Source organism: Myripristis murdjan, chromosome 9 (genome assembly GCF_902150065.1).
Source record: "Myripristis murdjan chromosome 9, fMyrMur1.1, whole genome shotgun sequence".
Lineage (NCBI taxonomy): Eukaryota > Metazoa > Chordata > Actinopteri > Holocentriformes > Holocentridae > Myripristis > Myripristis murdjan.
In genome coordinates this window covers 3,818,866-3,829,096 of record NC_043988.1, presented here as the reverse complement: position 1 = coordinate 3,829,096, position 10,231 = coordinate 3,818,866, and positions in this window count along the sequence as shown.

Below are 10,231 nucleotides of genomic sequence, written 5' to 3'. Positions count from 1 at the left end.
CCTTCCATAAACCACACAACTGATAACCGGCAGTGTAAAGCAAACCCAATTTTAAATTTCAAGCCATTCAAGTCATCAGAACACAACAGTGCTGCTGCTTTTGGGAAAACTAATGTGGACGACTTTATTACAGTGATGGAAAACTGGTGTGGAGAAAGTTTGAAGTCTCTGCAAGTTCATTTTCATATCGTAGTGGAATGAATGGAAAACAACAGCTTGATAAAAGTGAGGAAAAATGATATGCGAGTTCTAAAATATCGCTGCTTGCTGCTGTGGGAAAAGCAGAAACATGAAGTGTATACATTTTGTAGATCAGTATTATGGTCCCTTTAAAACTGTTATACTCTTTGTCTCTCTAAGCTTAACCAGAATTGCAAAATCTACATGATTTCATCTTTTGCTTAAGCGTCACTAAATTGATCAGGCTGACTGAACTGGCACCTTTGCACGGTAGAGGTGGAAGAGAAATGGTAGGAATGGTAGGAAGAAAAAAAACCTCAGCTGCTATCCTGTGATCAGAATGTATTACAGCGTGCCGAAGACAAATTCAGATCAGGTTTCTCTGTAAGTGCCGCGCTACGGTGAAATGCTGTTTTGTGAACAGCTACTTCTTACCATTGTGACAGGAAAGAAAGGGCTGCAGAAACTCTACCCACTCTGCATGAAACTCCTGCTGTGAAGAAAAGAGTGATCCTTTTGCTTCTGCCGATCGGAGCATAATGAAAAGATCAATCCATGTACAGTAGGACCAATTGCTTCAGAACAGTTCAGAAATGAGACTCGAGCATCTTTTCTGCGCGCCGTCTTTGTCATCACGAGAGACGAGCTGAAGAACTGGATGAACAAGAAACAGGAATAGACACTTCATTTACTGCCATTTTCACTAAATCTGAGAGGCTGCATTATTTTCCACATTTTGTTCTCAAATATATTTCACACTTGTGCAATGGATTAATCCACTGATAAACAATGCAATAAATGTCAAGTGTTGTCCTTTGTGACTGCTATGGTGTGAGCCCATATACTGTGTATAGGTTACAGATGTCACTGACATACTGATACCCTGGCTAATTTATTGGCCTCCCGATCCACTTTGCAACCATAAATGCATTATTTTCATCTGTTTGCTGGCATATTCTCAGAAATAATGCAGAAGGACTTAAAAAGGGCTCTGAAATGAGAACATAATGACATTGTGCGATCGTTTGGCCTCTCAGACGGTGCTTAGGAGCTCTAAAAGTAACTTTAGAATATTGTGGTGAATCAATAATGAAACTATCTAATCTATTTTGCCGTGCACCTATACTTGTCTTACGTCATTGATATCACAGCGTTCAACGCACATTGCAGAGTGGATTCCTGGCCTGGAACAGGAATCCAGTAATGGAGCGAAAGATGGAACTAAATCCAGTAATATGTTGTTGAAGTGGTAGACCCTAAGTAGTTCATATATCGCTGTTAAGTGATCTGAGGAAAGTATAACCCTGCTGAGATGGTGCGTGCCGTCTCTCCAACACACTTTATCTTGTTTTGCGGTGTATCTTCTCTCTCTCTGTATTAGCTCACTGTATCCTGTCTCTCTGTCACGCCGTGACTTCAGCTGCCACTTGTGAACTAGCTTGACCTTGCGTGCAGCCAACTGGGAGCAGAGAAAAATAGTTAAACGCATATCATGATTTGAAACTGATTTTTGATTTTGTTTTCACAAGGTTACCGGGAGAGCTGGCAAGATGGGCTCTCTCCACAAAGGTCCGTTGTCCTCGCACCTCTGGGAGCTTTGCGCATGAGAAATGGTTTACGATAACCTTATCAGCGCCGCATTGGATAGTTTTTGTTGAAACTGGATGATATTATAATTATCTTCCTATCATAAACAATGGAAACACTTATCAGAAGAATTCCTTTAGAAGTTTGAGCGATTACAATGTTTGGAAAGCCACATGTACAGTGTGTCCAAAAGATAACATTTAAATGCCTATCGACAGTGTAAACATGAACTTATGAATGCTGGCAGATTATATTTGTTCAATGTGTCGTATTTTTCTCTTGATTTTAATCGCCTCTGACGTCTAATATGAGCTGAGAATGCCAGCTTTCTTTTGTTTGTTTTCCCACAACAAAAATGAATTAGTTTATTTTATCCTGAATACATAGAATATTATAATAGTATTAGTACACACACACACACACACACACACACACACACACACACACATTTAGATTTATTCAACAGACAGGTAACGGCACATTCTCATCTCGGATGTTTCTTTGAAATGCACAAAAGCTTACAGTTGCAGCACGATGCACATTGTGTACATAAATGTGCAGGTACTGTTGAGCCCTCATGAGATCAGCTATCAAACAGCAACACATTCTTTATGCAGAATAACTTTTATCTCACGCCGCTTGATCTTCCTATCAGGGCAAATCAGATCACAGAGGTGTGTCTTTGTAAATGTTTAAAGTCTGCTGATGCCTATCTGCGAGGACGCTGTCATGGATTCAAACCTGCAGCCTCATCCTGCTGCTCCCCGTCTTCGGAGATCACGTCTCAACTTTCAAAGCCGGCCTGATGATGGTATTGTGGAAATACCCCCAGTATTTTACTTGTTGGGCATCTAATCAGATCCAACCGTAGCACGGCCCACACCTTCGGCCCGCTTTATCTCTCCTCCTGAATTATCTGATAACCCGTCTCTCTATCGGCCTCCATCGCTGAATGAAAAGGGGAAACAGATCAGTAACACTTGAATGCTTGCATGACCTTTATTTCTTGCTTAACATCTGTGTGCAAAGTGCAACGGGGAGAAGGAAACATGACCACTTGTGCTGATTGAGCTGAGATTGGATTCGCAGCCAGAACAAAGAAGAGAAGGAGAGACGAGAGGCTTGAGAGGAAACACTATGTGTTTATGTGTGTGTATGTACAGTATACCTGCACACATGCAGGAGCGTGTGTGCGAGTGTGTGTGTGTGTGTGTAATCTTGTATTTCTAGACTTATCAGGACTGAGTGTGCTTACAAGGATAAAAAGGATCCTCCGGTATAGTGCTGGGTATCGAGAACTGGTTCTGAGCTCGAACCGGTTCCAAATTTTCCAGAATCGGGATATCGTTAAGAAATGTGACTTTTGAATCTGCTAATCGCTGCACTGCACTGTGTAGGTGCAGGATAGAGTGTGGATACCTGACCCGAGCCTGTCAGGACCCGTCTGCACCCGATGGGTCGGGCTGGGTTCGGACAAACATTTAGAGATTGTGTTTGGGTTTGGGTCAGGTTTGGTTCCATCTCCATTATTTTAGTGAGACATGATGGATCTACTGTCTGTTCTGGGCACCTTCCTGTATACAGTGGTCCCTCGTTTATCGCGGAAGTTACGTTCTAAAAATAACCCGCAATAGGCGAAATCCGCGAAGTAGTCAGCTTTATTTTTTACAATTATTCTAGATGTTTTAAGGCTGTAAAACTCCTCACTACACACTTTATACACTTTTCTCAGACAGGCGTTAACATTTTCTCACTTTTCTCTCTTGTTTAAACTCTCAAAGTTCAAACCTTCGTAGAAAAAGAAGTCCAGTATTATAGAATGAACGCATTCTGTACTGTACAGGAGACACGGCACGGAGGAGATTGATTGACAATGGTCTACAGTCCCCTAGCCAATCAGGAAGCAGAACACAATGCGCAGGCTCTCCCTTAGCCAATCAGGACGCAGAACACAATGCACTGTTAAAAAAAAAAAAAAAAAAAAAGCATGCAAAATTGCACTAAAAAAAATCGCGAAACTGCGAGGCCGCGAAAGGTGAACCGCGTTATAGCGAGGGACAACTGTAGTGCTGGAGTTTACGTGACACTGAAGGCAACACATAGGCTGTTTCAGGCGGTAAATGTAACCCAGCGATGGAGGACAAGCTAAATCCGTGGGTCAGGTTCAGACAAAAATATGCGGCCCGATCCAAACTCTGGTGCAGGAACAGACTGGGGTAAAAAAAAAAAAAAAAAATGAAGGTGTGACCATACTTCACAAAAAACAAAACAAAACAAAAACCCCACAAGTGGTACAGGAGAATGTGATCATTCTGCAAAAATAATTTGGTGAAAGGGAGGATGTTGGTCTAACACGATGAAGCATTTTCACCTTATTTTTAATGTAAAAATACGGACGCAACAACTTTTTTTTGTTTGTTTCTATTTTATTTTTTTGTGCGAGACTTCTGCTCAGGCACTTCCGGTTATTGACTCGCTAACTCACTTTTCCTCACAGCAGCAACTCAACAACAGACTGATTGAACATTGTCAAATAAGTGTTGAGCTCGTCAGCAGGTACCAAAATAAAGTCCAAGCTACAGCAATGTGGTGTAAAGCTTGAAGTAGTGGCTCTCAGGCTTTTTTTAAACAATGTACCGCTTTGGGGAATGTTTCTCAGCCAAGTTTCCCCTGACCAGTGCAAAAAAAAAAAAAAAAAAAGGTAGAAAAAACTTCTATTGCAGAGGTGCAGCCCAGCTCCATCAGTGTCTAAAGAGATTTGGTTGTTTCTGTTCTTGCCTCTTTTTCTCCTCCTCCTCCTTGTTCTCTGCCGTATCGCTGCTGTGTTTCAACCACTAATCCTTTTTCCTTTTTCTTTTGTCTTGTTTCTCCGGTCATAGTGAACAAACGTCCTCGTTCAATGACCACAGCAGCAGATTTAAACCACAAACACACATTCACATTTTTTACCGACCTTATTATCAGATAGGCTAAATAGGAATTAGGAATTATTGATGACTCATGTTTTTTAAATCAATATTGTAAAATCTGGGATGTGTACCCCCATTTGAGAGCCACTGCCTCAAAGAATGCCCTAACCCAGCACCAGTGGTGGCTCAAACTCAGGTAAACAGAACTGAAGGTAGTCCAGTTCTGTCCTGTACCTCACACCACGAAAAGGATTCAGTGCAGGTTCACAGCAGAGTTGGATCCAGAATCAGAATGGATCTAATCTAGACGATATCCACTCCAGAGTGACAGCATTCTTGCTTGTCTTCACTAACAGATTAGTTTAGGGTTGGGACTCGCCTCTACATCACTCATCATTTTTCAGTACCAGACATTGCATAGCAGTCTCCATACTCAGCAAAGAAATTACATTTTTTTTTTCCACAGTGGCTAGTGCTGTCCTGGGGACATCTCATGCCTGCCAAGCTGGTTAGGAAAGGCACTCACCCACAGCTGTTTGTGTGGATTATCTTAACCCACCCTCCCCTGGAAAGATGACATTTTGGCCTGAAGGTGACACCAGAGAAAATGATGTCACCAAAACCGACGGGGTTCAGATCTATTAGAGGGATTGCCAAAAATTCATGGCAATCCCTCTAATAGATTTCACGATATGTTGCCTGGAGCAATTGAATAATCTCTATGAACGGTTTCCTTATATTAAATCTGTAGGCAGTGTTAGTGCAGATGTTAGTTTCTGAAGTGTCCTGGTTTCTATTTCTGTTGTAGTCCAAGTGCTTTGATGCAGGTAACCAGTCCTTGAGGGGAGCAAAAATGGCAGAAGGCATTTGCCGAAATGTAGTCTGACAAAAAGTATGAGTGAGGTGAGTATGTATTGTGTGGAGAGACGTTTGACTCATGTCATGAAAGAAGTGGAACTGGAAATTGAAACGGAAAGAGTAAATGTTAAAAAAAAAAAAAAAAAAAAAAAAAAACTGACACTGCAAAAACGCAAAATCTTACCAAGATTATTTGTCTTATTTCAAGTCAAAAATGTCTTATTTCTAGTCAAAATATCTCATTACACTTAAAATTTGCTTGTTTCATTGGCAAAATTTGCCAGTGGAAAAAGTGAAAATTCACTTGAAATAAGTGAAAATTAGCTAGAAACAAGAAACAAATTTTGCCAATGAAACAAGCAAATTGAAACAAGAGGCAATTGTCTAAAAACAAGTTACTTCTGAGGTGATCATGTCTTATTTTAAGTGTAATGAGATATTTTGACTAGCAATAAGACATTTTTGACTTGAAATAAGACAAATAATCTTGGTAAGATTTTGCGTTTTTGCAGTGTAACATGCTCTACCAAATGATGGAGGGACAAAAGGTAGATGGCAGGAAGTAGCCTTATAATTCTTAATGACAATGTTATTCTGCAATAAGGTTAGGCATGTAGAGAGGGCTGTGGTTGGGTTGAATAGTGTGTGTGTGTGTGTGTGTGTGTGTGTGTGTGTGTGTGTGTGTGTGTGTCAGGGAGCTGTTATTGCGGCCGGTCTTATGGGAGGGTGCATCCCTCCTGTCAGCCAGCAGCCAAAGCTCAGTGCGACACATGCAGACCATCAAATGACTATCTTCACGCCGCACCATTATGTCTTTACACACATTGCTTACATCTCTGCTGTTGTGTGTGTGTGTGTGTGTATGTGAGGCATTGCTCGTATCTTGTGCGTGATGAGAACTGTACTCTTTCAAACCCACAGACAAGTCACGCAGCACCACTGTAGATACATAACCATCATAATACAATAACAATAATTACATTGACAAAACGCCACATGACAGTAAACGTGAAGGGAGGGAAAATAATTTGTCAATCAACGGCCTCACTTTTCCCCCATATGTATGTCTCTTTTGTCTCGTGCACTTCTCTGTATTTTCTCCACCGTAACAAAAGCCAGTTAGAAGATGCTGAGGGAAGCGGGTCTGATTGAGAAGCGATGGAACAGTCAAAGACTTTATGTCAGCTCTGTCCAACTTATTTAATCACCAGGAGTGGTTGGGGAAGACAGGCTTTGATTAAGACCAGCTCGCCGATCAATAAAGTCCTTGAACTTGCATAAGTCACTGCTGCCCACTCACAATATTACTGATAGTCGCCCCCAGCACACACACACACGCACACACATTTTATTCACAGAGGCCCATGAGCACCCAACCCATGTCTATCCAGCTTACCTGAGTGATTTCGCATTGATGAATAGATTCATTTGACCCTAAGACAAGTTTAAGGAATATTCCTGAGTAAAAGCTGACACCGCCGCATCTGAAATGCCCCTCTGCTGGCCTCAGCCGCATCCCGGGCAATGTCACATGCAGACAAACTATTTGTTAATGCAGGTTGTCAATATAAATACATCCACCTATGAAACAGTTATGGAGCCGTGACATTGCACGGGAGGAGGGGGAGGTTATTTTCCATTAGTCCGACCCAGTTGAAATGATTTGCCACGGCGGGCCTCCTGAACGGCTGGCAGATGAAGCAGAGGTTAGGGTCATGTACAGTCCCCCCTTTTTTTTTTCTCTCGGCCACCCACCTCCGATGTGCATTCTAAAACAAACAAGAAATTACTTTCATTGATTGAATGCAGATTGAACGAGTCCCCGTGCAAAAAAAAAAATAAAAAATTTGCCGTGTGCTGCCAGAGGTGGCTCGCCCTCATCATTGGTTAACACAGCCTGACAGATTCAATCTGCTTCAGCCCGCCATCGGGGTTACACGTCACTCAAACAGGGGCCTCTGCAGACAAAAGCCACACCATATTGCCCACAAACACACACTCACACACACACACACACACCCAACCCAGCCGGAGAGTAGTAAAGTGCAGAGGTTATCCCGCCCCGAGCAGCCCTGCCCTGAACCCCTCTGTCTGGATAATGAGGTGGCTGCTGGTGACAAACACACTCTGGCAGTGGCCATCTGTAATGTGGGATGACAACATATTAACTTGTGTGCATACAGTTTACAACACACACTTGAGTCCTGTGAAGTGGCGAAAGAAAGAAATAGACCCTTTTCACACTTCCAGGTTCCATAAAGTGAAGCAGAAGTCGACGTGGCAATCAGTGCCGGCGTTACCGGACGAGAATGGTGACACGTAGTTTATTTCCTTCCTCACCACCGTATCTACTGCAGTTTTCCAGTTAACACTCAGTCAAATAGATGATGAGTCATGGTTTAGGAAATGCTTGGAGGACAAATCCGTTATAAAACATAACATATCCTCAGTCTCAGATCGAATCAATATCTCATAGTTTCTTACAGTTAATGGGCCAGGTTGCAGACTTGTGAAATGCATAGTTCATTTTAAAGAAATTATAGCAATTCAGTAGATCTGGTGTTGCTTGGTGTTACTGTGTTTTCTTGGTTGAAAAACTGATCAAGCCAATCAGTAATCAAGTTGTTCTAGAGTCAGAGAGCTCACAGTGTATTAGCTAACACTGACTGCCCGGAGAGAATGGATGATAAAGATATAGACGCTGCTAATGGCATTTTAAATAAAACATTTTGGCAAATGTCTTAATTTATCAACAAGCCTTGTTAGTACTTGAAAGAAAGAACAGATTTGTCACCATCATCTCTCCTTTAATTGTGATTATGGAGTGGAAACAGAATGATTGTTGAATCTGAATATCAGGTCACTGACTACGTTTACATGCACACCATATTCCGGTTCGGGTCAATATTCACCATGTTGTTTTCCCCATAGATGTAATATACGTATATTATGTCTATGGTTTTCCCCGCTTGCAGTAACCATAGCAACAAAGACGCCCCAGAATTCCTTGTGAATCGAGCATGTGCAGTCGTGACTGAATATTCCGGTACGGGGCATTTTCCGACTAAGGTGTTTACATGCCCCAATATTCCGGTTGGAACAGGCATATGCCAGGGATCTTATTTGGAATTCTCTCCGGAATATGACCTTAATCGGGTTCGGTGCATGTTTACATGACACGTGCGCAACTGGAATATTGCGAATATTCCGAATAATACCGGAATATGGTGTGCATGTAAACACCCTCAGTGCTTGCTGGGTTTTCTTCCTACAAATCCTGTTGAAAAGGATTTGTTCCAGTTAGCCCGATCTCACTGAATTGTTTGCCCAAATATCTTCCATATGCTTTTTGGCAATACAGATCTCATTTGTCATTTGATATGACACCTTCCACCCACAAACTGACTTGGCCTAAGTGCCAACACTGGGTTAGACTGATTTGCAGTATAAGTTGGCTCCAGCAGCTAATTTGTCGACTGGAAACTACATCACAGCGGCGGGACACGTCAGGTGCTAGTGACTGGTCTGCAGGATTCAGACCTCTCCACCCGCAGAAATCAGCTAACACGGAGATTTCAGACTGAGTGATGGAGTAGAAACAGAATCAGTAACATCAGTCTATCTGGTGATAACACCTTGCATTACAGCATGGTTGATGGTAATATCTGGTTACCTCATCTGAAATTTTTACCTGAAATAAAACTTGATGGATGAAGCTTTACCAGTTACACCTTATCAAAATTCGATAGATAGATAGATAGATAGATAGATAGATAGATAGATAGATAGACTTTATTGATCCCAACCAGGGAAATGCTGGTGTTCCAGCAGCAACAGTAGAACATACAATAAAGTTAAATAAAACAGAATAAATGGTAAATATTTACAATAAAGACTATAAAGACTAACTAAATATTTACAATAAAGACTATAAAGACTAAAAACTAAAAATATACAATAAGGGCTAACCTAAGAAAAAGAGATATGGGATGTGAAATATACAGATGGTAATGAATATAAAAATGAAATATACAGATGGAATTGAAGTATATCAAATTCCTGACATCTTTTGACTTTACTTGAATTATATTAATTTGTTTTTCTTGTAATATTTCAAGCAAATGTTTGGGATATTTTTTTAGTCATTTTCTTGCATGTTAATTTAAAATATATATTTATAATAATAATAGTTTTCTTGTCATTTTAACTATTTTTTTCCCCAGTAGTTTGCCAATTTTTCTATTTTTTTCCTCTAATTTGCTCATCACATCTCAAGCGAATCAAGTGAACTTGCTCAGGTTCCAAAGGGTTAGATAAGTATATGTCACGTATGTCATGAGTGGTCATAAATTATGAAACCGTGTGCACAAAACAGCTGAAGTGAAGGGATGGATTAACCAGTACAGGATCTTGGTGTATCTCATGCATGCATTCATACAGTACCATCTTGTGCCCTTGACGGAGTGAATCCTGGCCTCCAAATAAATGTTTTGTTCTCTGTACGGGAGGAGACGGACTCCTGTTACCTTCCCCTCTTGCCAATCTCCCCTTTCATCTCTGAGGGAAGAGGGGAGGGGGAACACTTTCAACATGGACAAAGAGGATAAAGCACTTTGATTGGGCTGAGAGATGAAGGGAGCCCCCATAGTGACCAAAGTCAAATGTGTGAAGGGAATCACAAAGTCTTTTTAGATGTC